Source organism: Lycium barbarum, chromosome 10 (genome assembly GCF_019175385.1).
Source record: "Lycium barbarum isolate Lr01 chromosome 10, ASM1917538v2, whole genome shotgun sequence".
Classification (NCBI taxonomy): domain Eukaryota; kingdom Viridiplantae; phylum Streptophyta; class Magnoliopsida; order Solanales; family Solanaceae; genus Lycium; species Lycium barbarum.
In genome coordinates, this window is record NC_083346.1 from 121643917 (window position 1) to 121657215 (window position 13299).

Consider the following 13299-nt stretch of genomic DNA (forward strand, 5'->3'; position numbering starts at 1 on the left):
CTTTATTGTTGGGGAAATAGAATTTGTTTAAATAATCAAAGCAACGGGATGACATATTATGGCACATTTTATCCTTTAAACAACGTTAGGCCCACCTCTGGCGCAAAGAGGTCACATGCATATTAGGACGTGCTAGTTGTTTCGATATAATCGTTTACATTTGTTTGACAACTTGTTTGACTCTACTTGATAAATTATTCGCTACATGCCTTACTCGACTTTACGTGACCATGACTTTACCTAGATATGTTCATGAGATTAACATCGTTTATACTGTATGTCTATTTTATCTTATTCCCAAACAGAGAGTTGATTCGTGTTGACGCTCGATGGCCGACCATCCTTACATCACGAGGTCAAAGACGTCATCGTTACCTGAACGTAGTTGGGCTGTCCAAGGAAATGAAATTACTATGTCCGATCCGGCCGCATCTGTTCCAACTGGTGTAGAAAACCTCGTGATCGCTAGCGATCCGCCTGAAACTTCCGAACATGGAACTGCTATTCAACGGGATGAACATATCGCCCGCCTGACTCAAGAAATTGAGAATCTACGTGGAGAACTAAATCGGGTTAGGGACTTGACCAATTTATCCATCACACTCCAAAATTCACCTTCTGAACCTAGCAATACTGCACCAGAACCACCTCGTTTCCCATCACTCGAATCCCCAGTTCCTGAGCATTTTCCTCCCCAAAACAATGCACCTACTAACAACAACTTGCCTCCGATCACCCCCGCAAATCCACCAAATCCAACATCCGTCTATACTCCCCCACAAAGTCAACCAACCACTTACACTAGCTATACTCCTCCACAAAATCAACCACCCACCTACACTACCTATGCTACTCATAATCCACCACCCGTCAACCCACCAAGTCAATCGCTAGTTCATACTCCCTATGTTCCTTTACCCACCAACACTAATCCACTACCCACGACCACTCCTCTAAACCCACCAAATCAACCACCTATAAACACCAATTATAACACACCACCTCTTGTCCAAAACACCCCCATCGTCCAGACTTATCCAACCCAGCATATGCACGGGGCACACTTTGTCACCCCAAATGCACAATATGTTCCTCCGGTATATGCCACAGAAACACAAACCTTTACCAACCCAGTAACGGTCAGGTTCCAACCCGAGGTAGATCAATACGAAGAAATGGAAAGGGATGCAAAGGCAGGGGCAGATAACATACTGCTAAAAGAAATCCACAGTCTCAAAGAAGCAATGAGGAACCTTCAAGTTGCTAGAGGAACTAAGAGTATAGAATATGAGGATCTCTGTGTCCAACCTGACGTCGATTTACCCGTAGGCTACAAACCGCCAAAATTTGATACATTCAATGGAACAGGCGACCCTCATACACACTTAAGGGCTTATTGTGACAAACTGGTTGGAGTGGGCAGAGACCAGAGCATAAGGATGAAGCTCTTCATAAGAAGCTTATCTGGCGAAGCACTTACTTGGTATACACAACAGGATGTCCGTAAATGGCGTGGTTGGAGTGACATGGCGCAAGACTTTATGGACAGGTTCAGTTTTAACACCGATATCACACCAGATAGAGTTTACATGACTAAGTTAACCAGGAAGTCAACTGAGACGTTCCGCGAATATGCGTTACGTTGGAGGTCAGAAGCGGCCAGGGTTCAACCTCCGATGAATAATAGGGAAATGACTGCTACCTTCATTGAATGCCAGGCTGGCATATTTTACGAGAAAATGATAGGTATGATGGGACAAAAATTCACAGAAGTTGTTCGAATGGGAGAAGCCTTGGAAGAAGGAATCAAATCGGGGAAAATTCAGGATCTTAATGCTTTACAAGCAATGAACAAAGCTATACAATCTGGTTCTATCAACGGGATTAAAAAGAAGAAGGAAGATGTCGCTGCAGTCATGAACGCTCAAGGACATGAGCCGAGCCAAGCCATTCCATACTTTAACCACCCACAACAAACTTTCCACCCTTACCACTACCCTGAACCCTACCAAGCTCCACTACCTCCTTACCCCGTTTACAACACCCAAGCAAACTACTACCAACCCCGAGCGCCTCCGCATCAAAACCCACGCCCGTATCAACCCAACCAAGCTCCAACTTACCAAAATCGACCACATACTATGCCTAGAGCCCGTCCAAACCCTGACACCAAAAACACCCGTAATTACACTCAGATCGCTGAACCCTTGGCTCAATTGTTCGAAAGAATGAAAGCAGCAGGCATAATACAACCGATTGAAGGAAAAATTCCCGAGCCTATCCCAAAATGGTTTGATGGTTCCAAAAGCTGCGCATACCACTCTGGAGTTGTTGGGCACGCCACTGAAGATTGCTATGGGCTTAAAAACAAAATCGAAGCCCTAATTAAGGAAGGAGTAATTCAGCTCGCTGAAGCTAAGCCCAATGTGGTCAACAATCCTTTGCCTGCTCACGGAAATGCCAAGATTTAGAGGAGTCCAGTGCGGAAAGATTCAGATCAACAACTTTTTCGCTCTCGTGGGAACAATCCAATACAACTACTCGCAACACCAAGGCATTGACAATATGGGGCGCCTAACCAGGAAAGACTCCGAAGAATTGGACTTGTACTCCGTCCTCGATCCGTCAGGAGCCTTGGTAGCATGAACATGTAGTGAACTTGTTTTCTTTTATTGATGCTTGAACCGTACTCAAAATTTTGTTCGCTTTGCTTCATCTTTTGGAGGCTTAATCGTGAAAACTATGAATGCATTTCTAATTTTCCTTAATCATCTATTATTGTTATTTTCTACTATAATTATTAAATCTGCCAACTCTACGATTATGACATGAAATGTGCGAATAAGACAACATACATCCCGAGAGAGTAACAAAGAAACTCGAGGACAAGACGAGATTCCACTCAAAAGAAATGAAATAGCCGATAGGTGATAACATAAGCCTGACAGCTAGCTCAAAGGACGACATTAGGTAAGACAACCTAGTTTGCAACCTTTCCTTTAACAACCATGTGCGAACTACGCTTGACCTGATTCCTCAGTGGATACGTAGGCAGCCCATATAGGGACTCGGTCATACTAGGTTAGAATTTTTCCCATTTGCATGCATACGAACTGCGCTGACCTGATTCCCATGGGGGATACGTAGGCAGCCCACATAGGGTTCGGTTGCATTTAGAACAAAAATCAAAAGATTTTTGCATACATACGAACTGCGCTGACCTGATTCTCATGGGGGATACGTAGGCAGCCCATATAGGGTTCGGTTGCATTTAGAACAAAAATCAAAAGATTTTTGCATACATACGAACTACGTTCTGACCTGATTCTCATGGTGAGATACGTAGGCAGCACACATAGGGTTCGGTTGCGCTATAACAGAAAATTCAAAAAAAAAAAAAAAACCTTACACGAAGACTATCAACATACAGACCCGTCACACCTAGATAAAAATCCAACAAACCCTTTACCATAGATATAACAGAACTACGCTGACCTGATCCGCTTAGCAGGATACGTAGGCAATCCACATCGGGTTCGGTCCCTTTATTAGAAAACTCAGACCACTTTATGTATTTTACGAACTACGTTCTGACCTGATTCCTTGGCGGATACGTAGGCAACCTATATAAGGTTCGGTCACACCACAACATAAATTTAGCACACCCTTCTGAACCCAAAACTGGGGCATATTTTGGAAAAGATATAGACGAAAGAACGGTTGGACATCGACAAGATTAAGGCTATCAGACAGGAAGTATTATAGACCAATTACTTTAGAAGCGTCACAATCTAAAGTTGGCAGAATATTTTACAACTTACATATGTATACGTTTACATATATATCTTTCCTTACATACATACATTTACATATACATATTTCACAACCTATATACATATAGTCACATTTCCTTATACATATACCTACATATCTACCTTTCAAATCAAATACTTTCTTGCAATTGATTCACTACTGTTCACCTACCGAGGCTTGAACGGAGATCACAAGATCCAAACAAACAAGACGAATGGAGCGCCAACCACGTCAAGCTTCGAGTCAACACGAATCAACTTCCCCCCTCCCAAACTAAGAATTTTTCTTTGAGTGCAGGAATTAAAAGACCGCGAGATCAACAGTCAAGTCTATCACGACCGAAAAGCATCATCTGGCTCAATATGGCCTCGCCTCAAAAGACAAACGGCTTTATTTCTAAACTCTATCTTTAATTTTATTTTATCAGAACAACTTTATGACTTCATTAACGAATATACCTGTTTTGTAGGTTAAAGACGAATCAAATCAGGATTACGCGTCATTGATTCAGCCTGTTGCGATAGCGTCGACTTCATCAGCCAAACGGCTATGCTATCACTTTACTACATACTTTATTACCTTCTTTATCTGTTTTAACCATTTTGCCTGAACTTTACAGGAATCAACATTAAGTCTCCGAAGACAACCGGAGGGATTTATCATCAAATCTCCGAAGACAACCGGAGACATCACATGGCTATATGGCCTCATACGCACAAGCCGGACGGCTACACTATGACTTTACCCTCTATTTTATCATTTATTCTACCAACTTTAACAACTTTACCCTGAACTTTACAGGAATTATCATTGAGTCCCCGAAGACAACCGGAGACACAACATCAAGTCCCCGAAGACAACCGGAGACATAGCATCAAGTCCCCGAAGACAACCGGGGGCGTCATTCGGCTATACAGCCTCATATGCATAAGCCAGACGGCTACACTATGACTTTACTCTCTACTTTATCATTCACTTTACCAACTTTAACGATTTTACCCTGAACTTTACAGGAATTATCATTGGAGCCTCCGAAGACAACCGGAGACATCATCCACTTTACAACTTTATCCTGGACTTTACGGGAATCATCATCAAATCTCTGAAGACAACCAGAGACATCGCATGGCCACACGGCCTCATACGCATAAGCCAGACGGCTACACTTTGACTTTACTCTCTACTTTATCATTTACTTTACCAACTTTAACAATTTTACCCTGAACTTTACAGGAATTATCATTGAGCCTCCGAAGACAACCGGAGACATCGTTTGGCTATACAGCCTCATCAGCATATCATTGAGTCCCGACAACCATCGGAGACATCACCCGGCTACACGGCCTCACTTGCATAAGCCAAACGGCTACACACTTATTTTTCTCCTTACTTCATTCCTTTATCTCATCATCTACCTTACCGCTTTAATGAATTTACCTTAAAATTCACAGATATCATTTATCATCGAGTCCCGGAAGACAGCCGGAGACCTTATCACTATCATCTGCAAATGCAACGGGAAATATTGTCACATCCTCAGCATACACATCACGCATTCATTCAAGTCCCTGAAGACAATCAGAGACAACATTAGCCACACGGCTTCACCTTCGTCCTCGCACTCCTATTTACTATCATTTTAAATTATTTATAACTTTACACTTTCAACTTTATTACTAATTTGGACGTGAATTTCAGTTTGGACAGAAAGTACAACCTGCAGAGACGCAACACAACGTGGAACTTTATCTTACGCAGTGAACTAGGGCAAATTTGCTGAAGAGGAATATCAAACTCATAAGCAAGGGTCACGAATCTACTCTCGAACTCAATTCCGCCTATGTCCACAAACACGTGATACGTGGGTTAATTTCTCTTTCACATCCTCCGCTAAAACTCTACTAAATCTACTCTTTTCACAATCTCATATTCCTTTCTACACCCCAGCGTTTCCATAACTCAACACTGGGGCATCTTTGAAGAATTTACGCCGTGTCTAGTAGAGTCTTGCTTATGGGCGTATTGCACGCCACATTTATAATTAGGAGGCTATAAGCATGTGTTCCATTCTTGAACGTTCTCGTCACCTGTCTACAACCCCCGCAAGATTATGAATCCACAAAAACTTTCGAACTACACATGGCCTGATTCTCGTGCAGCCCGAGATATGTAGGCAACTCGAAACTGAGATTCGGCCATAATTTTCCATAATTCCTTCGGACCTCATAATATTTTCCATCAATTTTCCCAAAAAAAAAAAAAAAATCGTACTTTCTTATAAATCCATATTCGTTGGTCCAAAATTGGCTACTACGTCAACTTCTTCGCCTGAAGACTCTTACATCGTCTCCGGTCGAAGAGGGGCATCTGTTGACACCCAATTTTGTCCCTCCCCTATTTAATTTACTCGGTTTTCTAAATTTACTGACGAGCTAAATACTTTATCTTCACAATATTTTTGCCACTTCTACTAATATCATTACTTTTATTTTTTTACATTACATGTATCACTTTACTACAAATTTTAGATGATTTTGTCATCATTTTATTTTTTTCAAGTTTGGACTCGTTAAATTAATTACAAGACAACATTTTATAAAATATCTATTTTTTTTTACATATTAATTATTTATTGTCTTTACATAATATATATTATACCAGTCATTAAATTGGAAGCCCAAAATAATTAAATAGAGGAGAAAAAATCAACAATTTTCATCTCATAAGCAATTGCTCGGAAGTATATCAATGTTGGACTCATTTTGAAGCTCGTATTTTAAAACAACGTATTATAATTTTTATTTCATCAAAACATTATTTTACAAGGGGGAAATTCTTGATAATAGCTATCTACCCCAAAAGAAAAACAAAAGAGAAAATAAATAAATAAATAAAAAAAAAACTTTGCAGCATTCCTCTTTCTTCATTTCACCACGCCACAATCTGATTTCTTCTTCCACTTTTTCTTTAATGGGCTCCACATATATTTTTTTTTGGACTACATCTCAATCTCTTATTCTCCCTAAACCTACCCGCTCCCTCTTTCTTTCCTATCTTCTTCTTTCTTCCGCCTCCTTTGTCATCTTCTTCTTTCTTTTTTTTTATCCTTCATCGTGCTCCCCACCTCCCCTCTCTCTTTCATCCTCACCCACGTTACCCGCTCCTCTCCACTTCCGCTTGTCCCCCATTCCTTCGTCTCTCTCTTACGCTCCTCTCTTTTCTTAAACCAAACGAAGTCCTATAAAATCTGGGGGAAGTTAGGCAAATGAGGAAGAAAAAACAGATCGAGAAAAGGGGGGAGATTCAACACTGATCGGACACGGACGGGTGATGCATGAGTATTTTCTAAAAGTCTTGGGTTCTCTTTCATTTTCAAAATCGGGTCTTGCATTTTGTTTCAAATCAGAGAATACTCTCTGTTATGAAATTTGTGTCGAAAAATTAAGTTTTTCGTGATCCAATCAACTTTCGTCGCCGCTCGGCAAAAGAACTTTAAAGTATAACAAAGACATTTTAATTTTTTGACTCGAAGTTTCGAATTCGTCAATACGAGAGTAGATTCGAGACTTGACGCCCCATTCACTGCACCCACAAAAGGTCAGTATATTTTTTTCTTTCAAATCTGAAGTTTCGAATATGTTCGCATGATTGTTTCGTTTCGATTGAATTTTAGTTTACGACTGGTAATATCGAGCATGTTCAGGATTGGTTAGTTTGGTTTTGGTTTTACTGATTCTTGTATGTTCGCGTCTTAATTTAGTTCGAGTTTGGCAGTCTAGAAGTTGATTCGAATTTGGCAGTCTAGAAGTTGATAGAATCTATTTGTTTATACCTTAACTTTAGCTTAGTTCAATTTCAGTATTGTTGTTGTTTAGCTGGTCGTATTAGTTCACGTAGGGATGATTATGATGATAGTGTTTGGCCTCTAATTTGACATAGTCATGTTTATTTTGATCTGTTTAGAGTAGTTCAGTCATTTGCTGTTTGTCGTTTAAAGTGATTTTGGTGTTTAAAGTCCGTGCTATCTTATTTTTCTCTCGCCATTTTGTTCAGATCTCAAGTTGTATTAATGGTTCTGTGTTTAGGCGTTAGAAGGTCTTTAATTCGCGAAGTGCTTCTTCATATTGTAGATATCCTTAGAATAAGGATTCTTTTCCATTTAGGCTGTATACACTAAAGTCGGTAAATCTCTCTTCGTTATCTATTTATTAGCATTACTTTCTTGCTTGTTTCATTTGTTCGATAGTTAGCTGTTAGGTTGGTTCGCTATTGGTTAACGTTAATAGATGATTGTGCCAGTTTCTGCTTAGATTCGGCTTGTATAGATTCATATATGTTTAGCATATAAATTAGTTGGTTAGCTTAGCCTTAATGTGTGTTGATATGTGTCTATTTGAATATCATATTTAAAGGGATAATTTGTTGGCATGAATGTGGCAATGTTTGAACACCAGTGTATACGTGATAATTTAACTATGTCCAATCTTAAAAGATGTGTTAGCCTATCAGTTTAAGCATGAGGTCTAAGAGTCCTAGCTGCGAAGTTTCTTTGATCTCTTCCATGTCAGAGACATATGAAAACGGGTATATTCGATCGAGTCAGTAGTAGTCCCGTCGACCTGTTTGGTTCATTTAAATTCAAGTAATGAATGTATGAGGATTAGAATGCCTATTTTGCTTGTTTGGACTTCATTTTGATATTAAGAAAGACCATCCTTTAAATTCTGTTTCGTTATGAATTTTAGAACTAAAAAAACACTGCTTTGTTGGGCTTGAGAACGTGAGGTTATAATTCGATTTAATGACTGTCTGTTCTGTTTTCTCTTGCTAAAATATGTATTCCAAATCTGAAGTCATCTTTCCTGCACGTTTCTGCCACCATAAGTTAAAGAACGACTTCGTTTTAGGATTAGATGTTTACATGAGATCAGTTTCACTATAAGTTATTAGTTCTTTTTGGTGTCTCGATATGATAATTTTCTATGTAGTTTATGTTGACAGTGGAACAGCAATTAAAAGGGATGCAAACCATGTCTACACATTACCTCTAAATAAAATGAGAAATCCTTGAATCCAGTACAATGGCTGCACTTCTACTCCATGTCTTTATGCACACAAATACGTATTTTTGTTAAGCCTTGGTACATGTTCTCCTACTAAAAGAAGTCTTCTTGTAGAATATCATATCATGCCCTGAAGGATAGTGGTTAAAGATTAACTCTTCATGTCTTAGAGAATTCATTTCACTGTAGTTTAAATGTGATGGACTTTGGGGATCATTTTTTTTTTATGCTTTGAAAGTTAAGCATGTATCATGGATTAGTTGTTTTTTTAAGTTGTTCCGAGTGCCATCAGTTGCAAGATGGATACCCCGTTCGGCATTTTTGTATTTCGTGTTCCTGATGGTATCTTTGTTGTGTGTTACTTGGTTATATCTATTTTATTCAACATCTTTTAAAACTTGAGTTGTTTTACTAATCTCTTTATTTCTTCCTTTCTTTACATGTACACTTTGGAGTGAAAAATGGAGTTTTTTATAAAAGACTCCTACTACTCAAGCATGTCTCAGACTGAGACTTCGGTGACGCCGCTACATCAATTACTACTACGCTTCCTCTCATGTTTGGATCCGTGTCTATGATGGATCAAAGCTTAACAACCACAATTCTTGATTTCGGGAGGCCTATACGAAGGGCTTCTTACCTCTCTATCTTAGCCCTTTGATCCGTTTACTTGCCTTATCTAAACTTCTTGTGTTAAATAGTTTAGTTGATCCATAGTCTACTCGCTTAGTATCATATTTTATGTTTTAGAATATAGTTCATATATCTGCACCAGTTAGAAATAATTAGTTAGTTTTGATATCACCCATTCAACGTAATACATACTCATTTTAGCTTTTTTTTGTAAACAAGTTAGGTCTTTTCTTTTCTTAAAGGCGCCTGGTCCACTTCTTATAATCATTGCTTTAATTCCTAAAGTTTTGGAAACATTTCAGTCCAGGCTTTTGTTTCTACCTAACTTGGCATGATAGCTTTAATGGTGTTTAACTAGGATCTTAACGAAGAAAATGTTATTTCTATATATTAAACTAGATTTTAAAGTATTAATCACCTTGTTATCCATTCTCTATTCTTGGATTTCGGGATAAAATTATTTTAACTTCACATCATTTCCCAATCACGTAAATTTTGGACTTGAATATATAAAGTTAGTCGCTGCTTTTGCACCTTTAAATACTAATCCCCCCTTCTCATCTATAACTAATCAATTATTTTATACATCATCATTTATTTCCTACAAGTTCTATTTTAAATAGCATTCATATATATATATATATATATATATTTATAATTTAGCAATACTTACAAAGCTATTTCCCTTTCTATAATATTACATTTACACTCAGCCTAACTAAATTTTAGTCCGGTCGGTTAACCATTGTTAATGGGTCTTAAAGGATGCCTAATACCTTCCCTTTAGACTAATTGAACCCTTACTCAGATCTTTTGGTTTCGTAGACTTTAAAATCAACTTTAGATAAATAATAAACTTTAGGTATCCTAATTTACCATAATTAATTAGGTGGCGACTCCTTAACAACAAACAAAAAACATGAATCTCCAATATGTCATACTTCTACTTTAACACGGTTAAAATAGGGTGTGACAGCTTGGCGACTCTGCTGGGGAATCATTAGGTTCTAACCATAACGGACTTAGTTTAAATAGGTTTTGTGTGCTTATTTTGATTACTTTATTTGTTTGTTAACTGTTTTTACATGCTATTAATTGTTTGCTTGATATAAACTGTTTGTTTGATATAAACTGTTTATGTGTTACTGCTTTGATAAACTGTCATTCCGTTCATATTTCCTCCACTTCTGGAAAACTCACACATATTCACACACTTAAAACGGCTTCGCGGTTCGCGCCCGTTCACTACTAAATTACCCCTTTAGTTGGATTGATCTTGTGGATTTAGTCGATCAGCGGTGCAGTCGACGGCCACGGACTTTCCACTCCCAAGTTGTCCGCTTGGGAGAACCTTGTGTCATAGGAAGCCAACTCTTAGTCAGCCTAAGATAGAGCTAAACCAACACCCTTTATTAAGAGCATACATTTCATGACCTAGGAGGTTTAATACCCTTGGTGCATTAAATCCATTAGATGACTTTACCCAAACGTCCAAGCGGGTTCACGACCCCAAGTGACACCAATCATACTTTATGTGCATGTTTGAAGGATAATTGTGCCTAAATATTGACTATTTGCTTTAATTAATTAAACTTTAGGAGGGAAGGATGATTAACGTTTCTATGACAGGTATGGATTTGCATTGGAGTACAATGAATGACGAAGATCAATGACATCACAAAAACGAGGCTGAGATTTAGACATAGGAAATTGTATTCACTTCATTTAGATTAGGAAACACTTTATGTTGTATTCATTTGACATGTAATAAACGTTACATTACTTTTGTACTTTATTGTTGGGGAAATAGAATTTGTTTAAATAATCAAAGCAACGGGATGACATATTATGGCACATTTTATCCTTTAAACAACGTTAGGCCCACCTCTGGCGCAAAGAGGTCACATGCATATTAGGACGTGCTAGTTGTTTCGATATAATCGTTTACATTTGTTTGACAACTTGTTTGACTCTACTTGATAAATTATTCGCTACATGCCTTACTCGACTTTACGTGACCATGACTTTACCTAGATATGTTCATGAGATTAACATCGTTTATACTGTATGTCTATTTTATCTTATTCCCAAACAGAGAGTTGATTCGTGTTGACGCTCGATGGCCGACCATCCTTACATCACGAGGTCAAAGACGTCATCGTTACCTGAACGTAGTTGGGCTGTCCAAGGAAATGAAATTACTATGTCCGATCCGGCCGCATCTGTTCCAACTGGTGTAGAAAACCTCGTGATCGCTAGCGATCCGCCTGAAACTTCCGAACATGGAACTGCTATTCAACGGGATGAACATATCGCCCGCCTGACTCAAGAAATTGAGAATCTACGTGGAGAACTAAATCGGGTTAGGGACTTGACCAATTTATCCATCACACTCCAAAATTCACCTTCTGAACCTAGCAATACTGCACCAGAACCACCTCGTTTCCCATCACTCGAATCCCCAGTTCCTGAGCATTTTCCTCCCCTAAAACAATGCACCTACTAACAACAACTTGCCTCCGATCACCCCCGCAAATCCACCAAATCCAACATCCGTCTATACTCCCCCACAAAGTCAACCAACCACTTACACTAGCTATACTCCTCCACAAAATCAACCACCCACCTACACTACCTATGCTACTCATAATCCACCACCCGTCAACCCACCAAGTCAATCGCTAGTTCATACTCCCTATGTTCCTTTACCCACCAACACTAATCCACTACCCACGACCACTCCTCTAAACCCACCAAATCAACCACCTATAAACACCAATTATAACACACCACCTCTTGTCCAAAACACCCCCATCGTCCAGACTTATCCAACCCAGCATATGCACGGGGCACACTTTGTCACCCCAAATGCACAATATGTTCCTCCGGTATATGCCACAGAAACACAAACCTTTACCAACCCAGTAACGGTCAGGTTCCAACCCGAGGTAGATCAATACGAAGAAATGGAAAGGGATGCAAAGGCAGGGGCAGATAACATACTGCTAAAAGAAATCCACAGTCTCAAAGAAGCAATGAGGAACCTTCAAGTTGCTAGAGGAACTAAGAGTATAGAATATGAGGATCTCTGTGTCCAACCTGACGTCGATTTACCCGTAGGCTACAAACCGCCAAAATTTGATACATTCAATGGAACAGGCGACCCTCATACACACTTAAGGGCTTATTGTGACAAACTGGTTGGAGTGGGCAGAGACCAGAGCATAAGGATGAAGCTCTTCATAAGAAGCTTATCTGGCGAAGCACTTACTTGGTATACACAACAGGATGTCCGTAAATGGCGTGGTTGGAGTGACATGGCGCAAGACTTTATGGACAGGTTCAGTTTTAACACCGATATCACACCAGATAGAGTTTACATGACTAAGTTAACCAGGAAGTCAACTGAGACGTTCCGCGAATATGCGTTACGTTGGAGGTCAGAAGCGGCCAGGGTTCAACCTCCGATGAATAATAGGGAAATGACTGCTACCTTCATTGAATGCCAGGCTGGCATATTTTACGAGAAAATGATAGGTATGATGGGACAAAAATTCACAGAAGTTGTTCGAATGGGAGAAGCCTTGGAAGAAGGAATCAAATCGGGGAAAATTCAGGATCTTAATGCTTTACAAGCAATGAACAAAGCTATACAATCTGGTTCTATCAACGGGATTAAAAAGAAGAAGGAAGATGTCGCTGCAGTCATGAATGCTCAAGGACATGAGCCGAGCCAAGACATTCCATACTTTAACCACCCACAACAAACTTTCCACCCTTACCACTACCC

At 39.4% G+C, this 13299-nt stretch overlaps 1 long non-coding RNA gene across 1 annotated transcript; it reads left to right on the top strand.

The window, feature by feature from the left end:
• The first annotated feature begins 6476 nt into the window (after nucleotides 1-6476).
• LOC132614636 (uncharacterized) lies at nucleotides 6477-11299 on the top strand. The gene is made up of 2 exons (XR_009572374.1): nucleotides 6477-7410; nucleotides 11139-11299. It is a non-coding gene; the product is annotated as an uncharacterized LOC132614636 (long non-coding RNA).
• Nucleotides 11300-13299: the final 2000 nt, after the last annotated feature.